The sequence below is a fragment of the Pinus tabuliformis genome, chromosome 3_1 (genome assembly GCF_031772625.1).
Source record: "Pinus tabuliformis cultivar Carrire ecotype Pingquan chromosome 3_1, CPIR1, whole genome shotgun sequence".
Taxonomy (NCBI): Eukaryota; Viridiplantae; Streptophyta; class Pinopsida; order Pinales; family Pinaceae; genus Pinus; species Pinus tabuliformis.
Genome location: NC_142301.1, coordinates 124,734,436 through 124,751,902, shown reverse-complemented (window position 1 = coordinate 124,751,902; position 17,467 = coordinate 124,734,436). Strand labels below are relative to the sequence as shown.

Below are 17,467 nucleotides of genomic sequence, written 5' to 3'. Positions count from 1 at the left end.
TCCAAAATTAGAGCCAACCTCACCAATTAAAATCTGCAAACAACCTGGAATCCTATCTTTAGGACGAGATTGTTTGAAGCACCCCGAAAACTCAAGTATGTTATTACTATGCTACCTTTCTATAGACTGGAATTATTTCTTTTATTGCTGTAATATCTGTGATATAGTCCTGGTTCAAGCAATTGAAAGATAGACTTGATTTTTCTTCTAGTTGATTATGAGACTCTGTACTCAAGGTCATAAGAAAAAAAAATCCAAAACTTTTTAGCTAGTGAAGTATAAGTTCCTGAAAGTTAAATAGTAACTATCTCTATCCAATTACCCACTGTGTAGGCAGGTATATCATTGATTTTAGCAAGCCTTAGCATTTTCCTGTCTACCTGGATAAGGAAGCAAAATACAAACGAATAACTATCTTATCCCTGGTTGAACAGGACAGGTAAAAACCATTGTTTTCTTAAATTAGTTTCATCTTTTACCCCTATAATAAGTTATTGTGTCAGGTTTCTGAACTCTTCCCTGACACACATGAAAGTCACATGCAGTTTCAACAATGGAATTGATAAATTATAACAAATTCTTGTACAAGAACATTCTTATAGTCGTTGCCTCTCAATGCCAAGCAGATGTTGCAATGAGAATTTTGTCCAACCATCCAAAATAGTAAATACATAGCTCCTCCTTCTTCCTTAGTCTTATAGCTATTGCAATATGATTAACAGAGCAAAGATTTAACCGTGTCCTTAACATTAGCACTGAGATGATATACACTAAATCCTGCCATAGTCACTCTAGCTCTCCATTTTCCTGTAACTTCATACCTCTCAATCCTTTCTTCTCCCTCACAAGCAATTATGTTCACTGTGTCTCAGGCAAGGCATTGTTTTTCAACATTCATACGATTTCTGCTATCCCTTTTAAGTGTAGCATCTAGCGACTCAAACACTGATGAGTAATAGTTTAATGCTTCCATGGACTGGGGGATGAAAGGTGTATTATTAGTGTTAACCTCTTGTTTTACTACTGTGACTACTTTAGGGTTGAGAGACTTCACCATCCTCAGAAGCCGGTCACATGAGTTCTTTGTAGACACACTTTGATCGAGCATGTGATGCAGTTGGAATGCAAAGTTTACTACTAAAACCTCATATGGATTTATCTTAAGTATCCATGGTTGGACATCTGAGTCCACATCGATATAGTGGCTTATCCTTATGTTGGGATCTGATTCCACATTAAGACTCCCCTCCTAATTATGTGTGTATGGACGAAGTGGTTTATAAGGCATTACATGTGCCCAAAGTTTTGCCAATCTGGAGGTTCTCGGTATGATGCGATAGCATCCTCCTACACTCTGTTATTAACATCATCAATGGTTTTAGTGTTATGCCTTGTAAGCCCTCTTTGGTTTGTGTTTGTTATTTATGGTGTCCATGATAATTACAGTTCTTAGGTCTTAGTCTTAGTCACTGTCTTAGGCTGATTTTATTTATTAAATTTTTCCAATCTGGAAGTTCTCGGTATGATGGGATGGCATCCTCACGCACTCTGTTATTGACATCATCAATGGTTTTAGTGTTATGCCTTGTAGGCCCTCTTTGGTTCGTGCATGTTATTTATGGTGTCCATGATAATTATAGTTCTTAGGTCTTACTCTTAGTCTGTCTTGGGCTGATTTTATTTATTAAGTTTGAAAGTCGATGAATATACAGACGAGCAATTGATAGGTTAAGTTTGTGAATATGAAAGAGTAATAGATATGTGTGTACCTGCAAGGCTGCATTAGTTTACATGCCATGTTTCACTGTATTTTTCTTGGAATGTTGTTGAATGTGAACATGCCTTAAACGGATAAATGAATGTGTATGTCCTGGGTGGATAAAGAAATGTTTGCCAAAATGTTGCATTTGTGGAAATAGCTCCCAGCGCTTGATAACAACTCTTAAAATTGGGGGGTTGTTTCTGTTAAGAACAAGATGAATATAATGGTTTCTGAAAGAGTTATGGGGTGATGAATTCTATGGAAAAGTTGATAGTCATTCAACCAACGATAGTTGAATAAATATTAATATAAATAACAGTAGAGAGGCGTGTTAATTTCCTTGACATTGTCTTGTCTTGAAAATGAATTGTTGATAGAAGGTTTGAAATAATGACCAGAAATGGATTTAATTGCAGATAATCCAGAAGAACTTGATACCAAAACCTATGGTGCCACAATGAACTGCTATTGCAGCTGCGACTTACAACACTGGAAGTTATGAAAGCATGTGAATTTGTTACATAACCTACGACCATTGATATTTACAAGGGTCAATGAGAGAAGTGATGGAATCAAATCTCACCCAAAATATTGAAATAGCCTCCTCAAAAGTGCACCAGAGAGAGAAAAACCCAAGTACAATTGTGCTGAAAAGTTAAAAGTTAAAACATAGATGCAAGAGTGTGGGAAAATTCCAACCACAAGATGAGATGAGACAAACGAGAGCTCGTGTTGAACTCGAATGAGGCATCCTCTCAAGAGGGGTTATTGGCCCACATAACAAAGGCACACACAGCAAGAGGGTTATTGAGCCTACACAATGAGGGCATACAACACAAGAAGGTTATTGAACCTATATATCAAGTTTTCCTAGGTTGGAATTAACCACAAACCTAGTTTCAAATAAATCAAATTAAATATGGCCTTACCCATAATTACAGGTATGATACCTACAAATGATTTGGGGCCACACGTATAGATACACCAATAAATTTCAACCACAAACCTGTAAATTTCATTTTCCTTCACACCATGCATCTAATTTGTATTCTGTATGAGAATTAACAAAGGAATGATGCTCTTTTTCCTCTTTTCCGCTTTCCACAATATTTGCTGTTTTTTTTGGTGAGTTTTCCATGTTCTAGATCCCACTTTGTTCCCACACACTCAAATTTTAGTTGCCTTGCTCTGCCACAATAATAATGCTTCAAATTCTTAGTTCTGGATTTGCTTATTCTTATTTTTAGATTTGCTTTAAACCGAATCTTTACCTGTAAATTGAGATGTAAACTTAGAGTTGTGTTTATAGTTTCAGAAATAAAGTTGAGTTTTTGAAAAGTTCTCAAATGAGAGGCAAACGTTTTAGGCTAAGCACAACCATACCCTTTATTATCCTCCCTTCCTATGGATTATAATTGATAATCTAATATTTTTTAACTTCATTTGATTCTCTGAAGTTGATTCCCTTCCTCCATTTTCATTAAAATCATCATGTTATAAGGCAAAAGGGCATACCTTTATATGAAATTTTGCCAGCAAAGAGTCCAAAATTAAATTTTGGACAATTAAATTTTCATGCAACTAAGCAACATTGCTTTTTAACAATACTCTTGGTTCAACATTTTTTGACAATGGTCTTGGTTCAGTACTTTCTTACGAGCAGAGCCCTCTCCATTCCTTCAAGCAAGAGTGGTCTCCTTGGAAAAACAATAAATCTGACCATTTCAATTTTTTCATAATGTAATACCTTGTACCGGATATCTTTGGTTTATGCCTTCTAAAATCTTGGATACCTCATCAATTTTTCCCTTAGAGAAACACTGTTTTACAGAGTCAAAAAGTTAGTTTCACAACCTCTTCTAATTATTTTGCCTTCTAATTGTAATGATTTTTCCACTTCACTGGTCTGAAATAGAGTAGACGTTACTTTTGTGTATACTTTAACATGTACAGAGGATTTACAATCTATCACTTCTTCAAGAACTTTTTATGCCTCAATTTTTTTTCCTACCTTCCCAAGATGATGCATGCCATAGATAAAACTTGCATGACTTGGAACAACACGTTCCCTAAGCATTTTGTTCAGTATCTGGGCAGCGGCTTGAACTTTCTTTGATTTGCAGCAAGCTTTGATGAGTGAATAGTACAGAGCATATGTGGGAGAGAGACCCTTTCTAATCATTATCTCCAGTTGATTCACTGCCTCATCCACCATACCCAACTTGCATAGGCCTCCAATGAATGTCCTATAGCAAACTATATCAGGATTTAAATTTTTTCATCTCTATTAGATAGTTCCTTGCATGGTCCACTCTACCAGCGTTGCACAAAGCATTGATCAATGCATTCAAATGGATTGTCCACTCCAAGAAAGGATTGTCCCTGATTTTAATATATAGTGTGACAAACCGTATGTGACAGGCAGGTGGAAAAATTTTCTCGCAATTGACTAAGCGACGTCCTACGAGCCAGACTTGAGACGGAAACCCTCGTCAGAAGTATATGCTTGGATCTTTTCCAAACAAATGAAGAGTCAATGAGGTTTTGTGTAATCACTTCTGGTATCGTATTGGGTTATTGTTAGAAGTGATAATTGGATTCGGATTCTCATCGAGTGAGTTGTTCTGCTTTCTCAATTTGAGAGGGTTTGTTTGGAGGGAAAAACGAAAGAGGACATACAAGAATAGTGAGGGGAAAGATGCAGAGGAAGAGGATTGAGAACATCGCCAGCAGGCAGGCTACATTTTCCAAACGTAGGTGGATTGTTGAAGAAAGCTTATGAGCTCTCGGTGCTCTGCACTGCAGAAGTTGAACTTGTGATTTTCTCTCCAACAGGAAAGCTCTATGAACTGTTTTTTAGTGCAAATCCTACTATTTTGATTCTAATAATCATGGCTATGCAAACCTCATGAGATTCTTACTAATAACCCCCATGGTGCAAGCCCTAGTAAGCTCGATGTTGAAAAACTTAGTGTAAAACCTCCAACAACAACATAATCAATACATGATGTCAAAAAAAATGGAGAAGCATCCAAGGTTCTTAAGCAATGATGTAATGAATGAGGTGGAGAAGCATCCAATGTTATTGAGCGATGGTTAGCTATACGAGGAAACATGCAATGTCATCTTCCTTTCATTTTCATGGATATAACTTAATATAACTTTCTTATGTAGAAAACATGGCTTATCTTAGGCTTAACCATGCATATAAAATACCACCTATCATCTTCATTGAAAAAAGAATGGTGTCTCTGTTCATAAATATCAGTGATTAATCGTAGGAATGGCTATTATTCTCTATCAAACAAAATCAAGGACTAAGTAATGAAGATCTTGGTCGAAAACAAAACTTATGATTATTAACTTCACATTAAAATTCACTTCATCTCTGCCACCTGTAGAGCCTCAAACTTGCACTTGATTATCCATCATTACCTACAGCTTTTCTTCACTTATCCCTCTCTTTTGCTCTATTTTCCACCCAGATCATTACATTTGATGTCTCTAAGCATAATTAGTTAACTTTGCTTATGTTTTACTGTTGGTTTAGATTTTTGACATATAAACAGAGTTTCCGCAGCTGTTCAGCAATTCCGCAGCTGTTCAGCAATTCCGCGGCTGTTCAGAGATTCCGCAGCCTTTTTGTTGTTTGATATGCTCCACGTGTCTTCTCAAGGAACGAGCCACATGGGCATGTTGGGTTGGATGTACACATGGATCGTATGCTATTGGTTGAGCCAAACCAGTCACGTATGCCCTTGGTCAACGCAGGTACTCCCTCGGTCAAACGGTCAAGTTCTAAATGGTGGCATGAGAGCCGTGAACAGTTGGGACACGGAACCGTAGCTGGCACCTCCTCCATGCCACGAGGACAGCTAAAGACAGGATCCAAGCATAGATTTGTCTCCCATGATGACCGTTTCCCTTAAAAGTGCACGGAGTTACCTACGTGTTTGCTGCACAAGCTAATTAGCTAAGACTGCGTGTTGTTGCGTAGTTAATAGGTTAGGCTGTAGTTGCTTAATTCACGCAGAGAGTAGTTGCCTCTGTGCTTATAAATAAGCGTGTGCCAACGCTTGTAGATTAGCTTTTTGGAGTATTGTAATTGCTGCGCTGATTCTGTTATAAAAACTCTGTTTTAGAAGACTGTTCCTACAGCACTTTTCACTGTATTTTGACATGCTGGTTTTATAAAAAGAAGACTGTTCTGTTCACCTTTTCGTAGCTGATCTTTTAAGTTGGTTGCGTTAATGGAGGGCCCCCATCTATGATAGCCCGTGTACATAGTGTTTGGTTTCATTTTCATGCTTTCAGCAATCTTTATTTCTTTCATCATGTATGATAGTGTACCATTTGATCTTATGTCATTTCATTTCTAGCCTTTATTTTAAACTGATCAGTATTGTTCTTTTGCAGGTTTTTAACCCGGGATTGTTTTTGTCTTTGTGTATTTTCTTTATATCTGATGGTATTTTCAGTTGACAGATTCAAAGTTGCTGCCTTTACTCTATTTTCATAGCTGATTTCTAGTTTAGTTTCTCAAAGTTGTATGTTAACATATGGATGGTCTCTTTATCATAAATTGTTCATCTTTAAGAGATCAGATTACTAATAAATTACAGCTGGCTTTGAGTACTTTTTAGACTAATCTTTAACTACTTTCTAATCGTGCTTCACATAATTCTATGTGCTGAAAGCAGAGAGTTAGGAAGAGTCGAACATTATAACTAGTCTTTAAAGTAGATTTTTCTTATTTTTGATCACTTTTTAAACTCATCTCTAACTACTTCCTAATCGTATTTTACATAGTACCATATGTTGGAAGCAGAGAGTTAGGAAGAGATAAACATTATCATTGGTTTTTAAAGTGATTTTCTTACCTTTTTTATTTGCAGCAGCATGAATGGTGTCTAGTGCCATTAGAAAGTGGTTCTTTGCTTTCATTTCATTTCAAGTTATTTATTTCTTTCAAGCTTTTTCTTTGCAAGTTTAGAAGGTAGTTAGAAATCACCTGTAACACACACTCACTCATCTAGAAATCACCTTACACACACACTCACTCATCTGTTTATAAAAACTCCATTCCATCTTAGGAAGATAAATTGACCACAAACAACACCCCCAAACGACAAAAAGATCTAAGAGGTTGCTTAAGTACATATAGTACACCTTCACTTCATCAGCTTACGAGCCCCGGGTTGACAATTAATGACATCAATTTAGAAACACTAAATTGACTAAACATTTTGGCGCCGTTGCCGGGGAAGTGAAATTAAGTAGCCATATTCTTAGAAAAAAAAAACATAAAAATTTCAAGGAAAGAAGTTGATAACCTATCTAAGTATGCTCTCCTCTTGCACTTCAAGGTGATCTGGAGGATCAGAAAAGAGAAAGTTATTGATTTGGTAGTTTCTTGAGTATGCTCTCTTCTTGCACCTAAAGTGAACTGGAAGATCAGAAAAAGAACTATTAACTTGACTTGAAGAAAAATAATAAAAAAAATGACATGCATAGAGCTAGAGATTCTAGGGGAAGGTTTTTAGCTAGAGCTCGAAGTTCAATTTTTACAAGTCCATCTGCTTCAAGGGATAGACAAGAGACACCTCCCTTATCTCCAACCGACACTCCTAGTCCTAGAATTCCTGGAATTCAAGAGCCAAGAGTTGACTCTCCTACACCTTCTATTGAATTTGAACCAGGAAGAGATTCTTCTCTTTCTCCTACAGAAAGACCAATTGTAATTGAGGAAGTGGAATCATCTGAAGAAGAAGGAGAAATCTCTTCTCATTCACCTTTTGTAGAGGAACCAGAAGATTTTGAAATCCCTAGGAGAACCATCATGACAGAGGAAGAAGGAGGTGGTAGAGGTAGAGGTAGAGGTAGAGGAGGAGGAGGAAACAACAACAACAATAATGGAGGTAGAGGTCCCCTTGGAGGAGGAAATAGAGATGGGGATAATTCATTTGGGTTTCCCATTGTTAATGAGGATTCCCGAGCCACTATGAAAAACATATCACCATCTGTCCTCCCAAATTTCCATGGGTTAAGGACTGAGGACCCTGAAACATTTTTATTTGAGTTTGAAGTGGTGTGTCGAACTTATGACTACCTGGATGACTCTCAGAAACTCAAATTGTTCCCTTCAACACTGAAGGATCAAGCCTTGAAATGGTTCATGGGGTTACTCACTCAATCCATTAGGTCTTGGGATGAAATGAAACAGACATTTTTGGATAGGTATTTGGACTATTGTATGCCTACTAATCACAAGGACGAGGTTTTTAAAATGATACAAAGAGAAGATGAGAGCTTAGAAGATTTACTTGAAAGATTTCAATATAACTTGAAAAGAGCAAAAATGAGTAGCTTGGATGAAGAGACCTTAAAAGCCCTCTTATTAAAAGCCATTAGGGATGAATGGATAGATATCTTAAACATGATGGGGAAAGGGGATATTTCTCAACTTTCACTCAATGATATAGCAGAACTTTGTATCCATCTCTCAAGAGGCAAATCAAAAACTCAAAAAGGACCTAGAGATCCTTCTCTCCTTAGAGCAAATAAATCTGCAACAGGATCAGTAAGTAGGTCTGAAATCGGCAATATGCTTGATGAATTCAAAACTGACATCTTAGGGAGTCTTAGTGAACAACTAGATACCCTTAAGATTCACAATAAACAAAAAGCAGAAGCTGAGGCTTTGGCCATTTTTTGCCCAAAATGTAGAAAGAAACATGCTTTAAGGGAATGTCCCTTAGACACACACGTTGTAGAAACATGTGTAATTTGCTCAGAAACTCATGAGACTAAGGATTGTCCTTCAATACCTGGCCTCAAAGCAGTCTTTCAAGAGGATCCAGATACACTTGAATCTCTCTGTTTTATTGCAAGGAGACCTTGGCAAGGGCAACAGAATCAAGGGTTTAACAACTCTATGAATTCTCAATCCCAACCAAATTGGAATCCTTGGCAACAACCTTGGCCTCAACCTCAAAATGCTTTTCAAGCATGGATGCAAAGCATGCAAAATCCTTATGGGAGATTTGCTCAATTCTATCAATATCCTCCATCATTTCAGAATCAGCAGGCTCCACAACTTCCAAATCAAGGTCAACAACTATCATTGCCATACCCTCAACAACAACAACCTCCTCCACAAAATCAAAATTCTCAACTATCGCTTCAATCCCAGCAGAAATCAAATCAACTTCCCTCTCAGCCATTACCAAATCCAAATAATAGGAACCCTCAAAATGCTTACATGATGGAAGGTCAACCATTCCCTACCTATATGGTTGTTCCTCTCAATGAAGTACAACTCAGATCAGGTAGAATCTTAGATCAACCTTCTACAAGTGTTCAACAACCAAGCATTTCTGAGGAAGAATCTCTCAAAGTCAATAAGGGTTCTGAAGTATCACTTCAAAACCAAAATATCCAAAAAGAAAAAGAAAAAGAATCAACCTCTACAACTCCCATAGTTGAGCAACCTACACCTTTAGCTACACCTCCTTTTCCTGAAAGATTACAAATTGACAAAGGAGTGGAAAAGCAAATATGGGTGCCTGACTATAGTTTTCTAGATGAATTGAAGAATGTCTGTATCAAGATCCCCTTGTTACAAGCCATTAAGGAAATTCCCATTCTAGCGAAGACAATAAAGGAGTTGAGTTTGAAGAAAACGGGAAAGAGAACCAGAGATACCAAAAGGATACATCTAGTTGGAAAAATTACAGACATTATGATGGGTAAGATTACCATGCAAAAGTATGTGGATCCCGTAGCCCTATTGTCAAAACTCATATTAATGGGGTTGAAATCCCAAATACTTTGATTGACTTAGGAGCCGCGATCAACATCATGAGTAGACAGACCATGGATCAGTTAAAGCTTCCTAACCTTCTCTTTACACCTACTTTACTGCAGCTTGTAGATAGATCAATCATTAAACCTGATGGTGTATTGGAAGACATTCCAGTCTCCCTAGACCCTTGGGAATATCCAGTTGATTTTATGATTTTAACTCCCAAGAACAATCTAGGAGGACATCCTCTTATCTTAGGAAGACCTTGGTTAGCAACAGCTGATGCTTTTATCAGTTGTAGGTCTGGGGACATGTATATATCAGATGGTAATTCCACCAAGAAATTCAACTTGTATCCTCCAGCAAAGGCAATAACAGAAATAGGAGAAGATGAGTGGGTTGATGATGAGGATACTATTCAACCTGTTCTAACCATCTCTGAGATCAGTGAGGATAGTCAAATTCTAAATACATTAGAAAATTTTGAAATACCTTTAGAATATGACTCTACACAGTTTCAGTTAGATGCAAACATTGAATATCTCTCCTCTAGACAGATGTCTCTCTTCTCAATGGAAGAGTTTGGTAGTTCTACAGTTGAAATCCTTCCAGGAAAAACATTGAACATTAACAAAAACTTGGAAAGACCACAACAAGAAGAATTAACTAAACTTTTGCAAAAACATTCCACTGCATTTGCATGGGAATACACTGACATGAAAGGAATCGATCCTAAGACTTGTATTCATCACATCTATATTGAAGAAAACAGCAGACCTATTAGGCAACCACAAAGAAGGATGAATCCAAACCTTAGGGAAATCGTGAAAGAAGAACTCCAGAAATTGCTCAAGGTAAACTTCATTTACCCCATTTCAGATAGCCAATGGGTTTCTCCCTTGGTTATAGTGCCCAAAAAGAATGGCAAATGGAGAGTTTTCATTGATTACCGAGAATTGAACAAGGCAACCTTAAAGGATCATTTCCCTCTACCTTTTATTGATCAGGTACTAGACACTTTAGCAGGTAAAAAGTATTTCTCATTCTTGGATGGTTTTAGTGGGTATAATCAAATTCAGGTAGCACCTGAAGATCAAGACAAAACCACATTTACTTGTCCTTGGGGAACTTTTGCCTACCGAGTACTCCCTTTTGGATTGTGCAATGCACCCGCTACATTTCAAAGGGCTGTACTAGGAATCGTTTCAGATCTGATTCATGATTGTGTAGAGGTATACATGGACGATTTCACAGTTTATGGTAATACATTTGAAGAAGCTTTGGAAAATTTGGAAAAAGTACTGATAAGATGTAAGGAAACAAATCTTTCTTTAAGTCATGAAAAGTGTTTTATGATGTTTACTGAAGGGATTGTTTTAGGACATCATATTTCAGGAGATGGGATTAAGGTTGATAGATCTAAAGTTGAAGTCATCTCTAAGTTACCTGTTCCAAATTGCCAGAAAGATGTTAGAAGTTTTCTTGGGTTTACTGGATACTACAGAAGATTTATTGAAAACTTCACTAAGATAGCATCTCCTCTTTTCAAATTACTTACCAAAGACTGTGAGTTCAAATGGGATCCTGAATGTCAATCTGCCTTTGAAGCTTTAAAGACTAGAATATCTGAAGCACCCATCTTAAGGGGGCCAAATTGGAAACTCCCTTTCCACATTTCTACTGATGCTTCAGATACAGCTCTAGGAGTTGTTTTGGGACAAAAGGATTTGATCCCTTATGCCATTTATTACACAAGTAAGAATTTGACTCCCACTGAGTTAAATTATACTGTTACAGAAAAAGAGTTCTTAGTTGTGGTACATGCGATCAATAAGTTTAGACACTACATAACCGGCTATGAAACCTTTGTCCATACTGATCACTCTGCCATAAGATATTTAATGAACAAACCTGTTACCAATGGTAGAGTTACAAGATGGCTTTTACTCTTACAAGAATTCAACATTATTGTGTTAGATAGACCTGGAAAACAAAACACAGTAGCTGATTTCTTGTCTAGAATCCAAAACACTAATGAGGATTCTCCAGTAGAAGATAAGTTTCCAGATGAATACTTGTTTGCAGTAACTACCAAGACTCCTTGGTATGCAGATATGGCTAATTATCTAGTTACAGGGAAGCTACCTCTACACTTATTTCCTAATGAGAAAAGAAAAATCATTCAGGAGAGTTCACATTATTCTTGGATTTCTAATGAATTGTTCAAAATAGGGCCAGATTGTATAATCAGAAGGTGTGTTCGGGAAGATGAAATGCCTGACATCCTCAAGGCATGTCATGATGAACCATGCGGCGGGCACTTTGCTGACAAGAGGACAGCCTATAAAATCCTTTCTCTAGGATATTATTGGCCTTCTCTCTTTAAAGATGCAAAGCAGTATGTTAGAAGGTGTGACAGCTGCCAAAGAGTTGGGAGACCAACTCCTTCAAATGAAATGCCACTACAGCCTCAGGTATGCATCGAACCCTTTGAGAAATGGGCTCTAGATTTCGTTGGACCAATTAATCCACCATCAAAGCAAAAGAAGTATATACTGGTTTGTACTGATTATGTTACTAAGTGGGTAGAAGCCAAGGCATTGCCTTCTACCACTGAAAATTCAGTTGTTCAATTTCTTTTTGAGGATATTTTCACTCGTTTTGGTGTCCCAAGGGAAATTGTAACAGATCAGGGCAGCCAATTTACATCTAAATTGATGGAGAAGCTGATGGAGGAATATAAGATGAAGCACAGAACATCTACTCCCTACCATCCGCAATCCAATGGCCAAGTGGAATCTACCAATAAAGTTCTTGAAGGCAGTATCACCAAGACTGTTCATCTTCATAGAAGAGATTGGGCGGAAAGGCTTCCTGAAGCCTTATGGGCCTATAGAACTACATGGAGAAACACAACAGGACATTCTCCCTATGAACTTGTTTATGGGAAGGAAGTCCTGCTCCCCATTGAGTTCCAAATCAAGACCTTCAAGATGGCAGTCCAATTGGGAATGAGCCTCTCAGAAGCCCAAAGACACAGAATGGACCAGCTAAATGAGCTAGATGAAATAAGACAGGATGCAATTCTAAGGACCGATCTAGTTCAGCACCAAAGATCTAAATGGCATGATCGTCATATCAAAGAAAGAAAGTTTCAGAAAGGAGATTGGGCACTATTGTTTGATTCAAAGTTTAAGGACTTCAAAGGAAAATTTCAAACTCATTGGCTTGGGCCATATGAGGTTGATGAAGTCTTTAGTAATGGAGCAGTTCGAGTGAAAACTATTGATGAATTTCATACTCCTCTTATTGTGAATGGCCATAGATTGAAAGTCTACCAGAGGCCACTCTCAAAAGAGGAATTTGTCAAGTTGTTTAAAGAAGATTCTGCAATCAGGTTGGTGGAGAAGGATTCTTCTCCTCCATCAGCCTAATCTTTGGTTTTTGAAAAAAAAAAAAAGAAAAAAAAAAAAGAATAAATGTATAAGCCTGAAAACCAATCTCTGATTGGCAGTCTTATGCAGAAAACCTGAGGTGAAAATCAGGGTGACCTGACACCTCATGTTTTCCAAAAAAATATCTCTCTCTTCCATCTCATTTCGCCATTTCATCCACTTCATTCACCATCTCATTCATTCAATCACTCTCACTCCACCTCATTTATTTTCATTCATCCATCCATTACATTCCATTCCACCAATAAAGTCATTGTCAGATTTATTTTTACGCAGCTAAAGTTGTTTTGTGCAGTCAGAAGGGTATTTCTGCAGTTTCTGCAGCTGAGGAGCAATTCCGCAGCCAATATCCCAATTCCGCAGCCAATACACTTTCTGCACCTGCATTAAAAAAAACACAGTCTGTTTAAAGAAGGAATCTGCAGTCCAAAGGTCATCAGAAAAAATTGAAAGGTCATGTAGCAGCAACAAACAATGAAAGGTTGATTTCAGATAAGCAAAAGGAATCAAAACGCGGACACCTAAGGTATGATTTAATTTCTAAACCTACGGTTATAACATTTTGCGTAGTTTACGGGTTGTGTTTTTTGCCATTCAATGTAATGATTGCCAATCCCTCTCCATTACTCGACCAGAATCCCCGTATCTCTCAACCTTAACAGTCGCCATTCATCACGATTTGAAAGCCCACACACGGCTGCGTTTCCATTTAAATTTTCGTACCTAAGTGACGTAGACAATTGTACTACGACTCTCTGCGTTATGATTCCGCAGCCAAATGTACACTCATGACCGAAGTTGAAGGACTTAACCGTTTCTTTCCATCATTCATAACCCTCCTACGCATGTAGTATCTCACTCACGCAGTTGTTTCATTTCCGCATTTTCCTTTCTTTCCACTGCTCTGCCTTATTCACCATTCTGTCATCGTAACCATACTCTGTTTCGTTTCTCTCCTCTGCTAAACTTTGACCACTGTTGTGAATGTATTACGGCTGTTGTGTTGAAGTCGTAAGTCTACTGTGTGGAAACCACTGTTGAAGCCGTAAAGCTGTTGAGTTAAAGCCACTGTTGAAACCGTATAACCCTTCCTCAAGAGTATTAAAACAGAGCCAGAGAATCAATGGGTAAACTTCTGAGGGCAGAGCCAGAGGGCTCCAAATTTCTGGAAGGATATCCCCAAGCCAAAGACCCTTTGCAAAAGGCAAATTGGCTCCAGTGCATTCAAAAATTCAAGGGTTATCATAGAGAGGTCACAAAGACTTTTGCACGTTCTTTCAAAGAGAAAGACAACCAAGTGGAGATAGGAGATCTGAAATTCACAGTCACCGAGAGCAGTTTGGCACAAGCCACTTCACTACCACAAACTGGAGAGACATGGTTCAAAAACCGATCAGTACAAGACCAGCAATGGAAGCAAATTCTGAAGAATCCAGGTATGGACACTAGCATCTTTACAAAAGGAATCCCTGTTAATCTTGTCAAAGAAGAATGGACAGCTCTACTTCTACTAGTACAAAAATTCTTTACATGTGAGGGAAGGTTTGGAGTTCTATATGTTTATCATGCCAAAATTATGATGCATTTCTTAGGAGAGCATGACATTAACCTTCCATACTTTTTACTCTCAAGCCTTAGAAAAATGTGCTCAATAGTCCAAAGAAACCCAAGAAACATTTAGCCACATTTATACCATCATGGGCTTGTCAAAATACTAGTTGAAGAACAGTTAAAGGCCAAAAGGGATACCTGGGAAAGATTTCTTGTGAGAAACCACTTCGAAGAGGCAGGAGAAGCCTCTGTGCCTAGAAAGAGTAGAAGAAAAAGAGAAGAGGTTACCCCTGAAACTGCTGTCCAAGAAGAAACTGTCCAAGACCTTGTTGAAGAAGAAAATGTTGGCCATCATTCTGAACATGAAATTGACCCTGAACCTGTTGTAGACATTGATCAAACAGCCCAAGGAATCATTACAGAAACCCTGCAAGAAATTGTACAAGAAGCTGCTCAAAAGAAAAAGGAGAGTAGGAAGAAACAAAAGAAAGATAAAGGAAAAGCCATAGCCCAAGAAACCTACCTTACTCCTGAGAATTCTAGTGAAGAGGACACTCAGCCATTGGCACATAGGTTGGCCCAACTTCATGAGGCTGCCCTTTCCAAGAAGATGCAAAAACAAAAACAGAAGCAACAAAAAGAAAAACAGAGCATCACCACCGTGAGAAGGAGCAGCAGGTTACAAAGCAAAATGGGGAACAAAGAGTCATTCTTTATTGACTTGAGCACACCTACAAAGGTTGCTACAAGACTTGACTTTGAGAAAAGCTCTCCACATGTTGAGCAGGTTGAAACTAGCCCTCCACGTGAGGAAAGTCCTTTTGAGCATGAGCCTGAATTTGAACATGAACCTGAATTTGAGCATGAGCCTAGTCCAAAGAGGTCACCAGAGATTGACCCAGATCAGCAAAGAGTATATAACTACTTGGAAACATTAGAACAAGCTGTTGCTGGTCCAAGCACTATTCTACCTCTTGAACAACAAGTTCAATCACTGAAGCAAGAAGTATTTGAGTTAGAGGTACTAAATCGCCACATCAAACAAGAAAATGAAAGACTGAAGGAACATAGCAATGTGGACAAGATGGTCCAAGATAATACCATGCTTCATATGGGCCTTTGACAAAAGGAAAACAAAAAGCTCAAGAAGAGATGCAGGAAGTTGAACAGAGCTTTGATCAATTTAAAATTCAGGTGTTTGATGAAAAGACCAAGAGTCAATGTGGCCACACAGAGGAAGAAGAGAAGACTAGATGTCTTAGCAGAGGCATCTCAGCAGGTGGATTGAACAATGTTTTCGTTGCATGAGGACATGCAACACCCTCGTAGTGGGGGTATGTAGAGCCTCAAACTTGCACTTGATTATCCATCATTACCTACAGCTTTTCTTCACTTATCCCTCTCTTTTGCTCTATTTTCCGCCCAGATCATTACATTTGATGTCTCTAAGCATAATTAGTTAACTTTGCTTATGTTTTACTGTTGGTTTAGATTTTTGACATATAAACAGAGTTTCCGCAGCTGTTCAGCAATTCCGCAGCCTTTTTGTTGTTTGATATGCTCCACGTGTCTTCTCAAGGAACGAGCCACATGGGCATGTTGGGTTGGATGTACACATGGATCGTATGCTATTGGTTGAGCCAAACCAGTCACGTATGCCCTTGGTCAACACAGGTACTCCCTCGGTCAAACGGTCAAGTTCTAAACGGTGGCATGAGAGCCGTGAACAGTTGGGACACGGAACCGTAGCTGGCACCTCCTCCACGCCACGAGGACAGCTAAAGACAGGATCCAAGCATAGATTTGTCTCCCATGATGACCGTTTCCCTTAAAAGTGCACGGAGTTACCTACGTGTTTGCTGCACAAGCTAATTAGCTAAGACTGCGTGTTATTGCGTAGTTAATAGGTTAGGCTGTAGTTGCTTAATTCACGCAGAGAGTAGTTGCCTCTGTGCTTATAAATAAGCATGTGCCAACGCTTGTAGATTAGCTTTTTGGAGTATTGTAATTGCTGCGCTGATTCTGTTATAAAAACTTTGTTTTAGAAGACTGTTCCTACAGCACTTTTCACTGTATTTTGACATGCTGGTTTTATAAAAAGAAGACTGTTCTGTTCACCTTTTCGTAGCTGATCTTTTAAGTTGGTTGCGTGGATGGAGGGCCCCCATCTATGACAGCCCGTGTACATAGTGTTTGGTTTCATTTTCATGCTTTCAGCAATCTTTATTTCTTTCATCATGTATGATAGTGTACCATTTGATCTTATGTCATTTCATTTCCAGCCTTTATTTTAAACTGATCAGTAGTGTTCTTTTGCAGGTTTTTAACCCGGGATTGTTTTTGTCTTTGTGTATTTGCTTTATATCTGATGGTATTTTCAGTTGACAGATTCAAAGTTGCTGCCTTTACTCTATTTTCATAGCTGATTTCTAGTTTAGTTTCTCAAAGTTGTATGTTAACATATGGATAGTCTCTTTATCATAAATTGTTCATCTTTAAGAGATCAGATTACTAATAAATTACAGCTGGCTTTGAGTACTTTTTAGACTAATCTTTAACTACTAATCGTGCTTCACATAATTCTATGTGCTGAAAGCAGAGAGTTAGGAAGAGTCGAACATTATAACTAGTCTTTAAAGTAGATTTTTCTTATTTTTGATCACTTTTTAAACTCATCTCTAACTACTTCCTAATCGTGTTTTACATAGTACCATATGTTGGAAGCAGAGAGTTAGGAAGAGATAAACATTATCATTGGTTTTTAAAGTGATTTTCTTACCTTTTTTATTTGCAGCAGCATGAATGGTGTCTAGTGCCATTAGAAAGTGGTTCTTTGCTTTCAGTTCATTTCAAGTTATTTATTTCTTTCAAGCTTTTTCTTTGCAAGTTTAGAAG

General features: G+C 38.0%; 1 pseudogene; it reads right to left on the bottom strand.

Moving 5' to 3' along the window:
* Window positions 1–612: 612 nt before the first annotated feature.
* LOC149186085 (scarecrow-like protein 1 pseudogene) lies at window positions 613–3,977 on the bottom strand (annotated as a pseudogene).
* Between the last annotated feature and the right edge of the window lie 13,490 nt (window positions 3,978–17,467).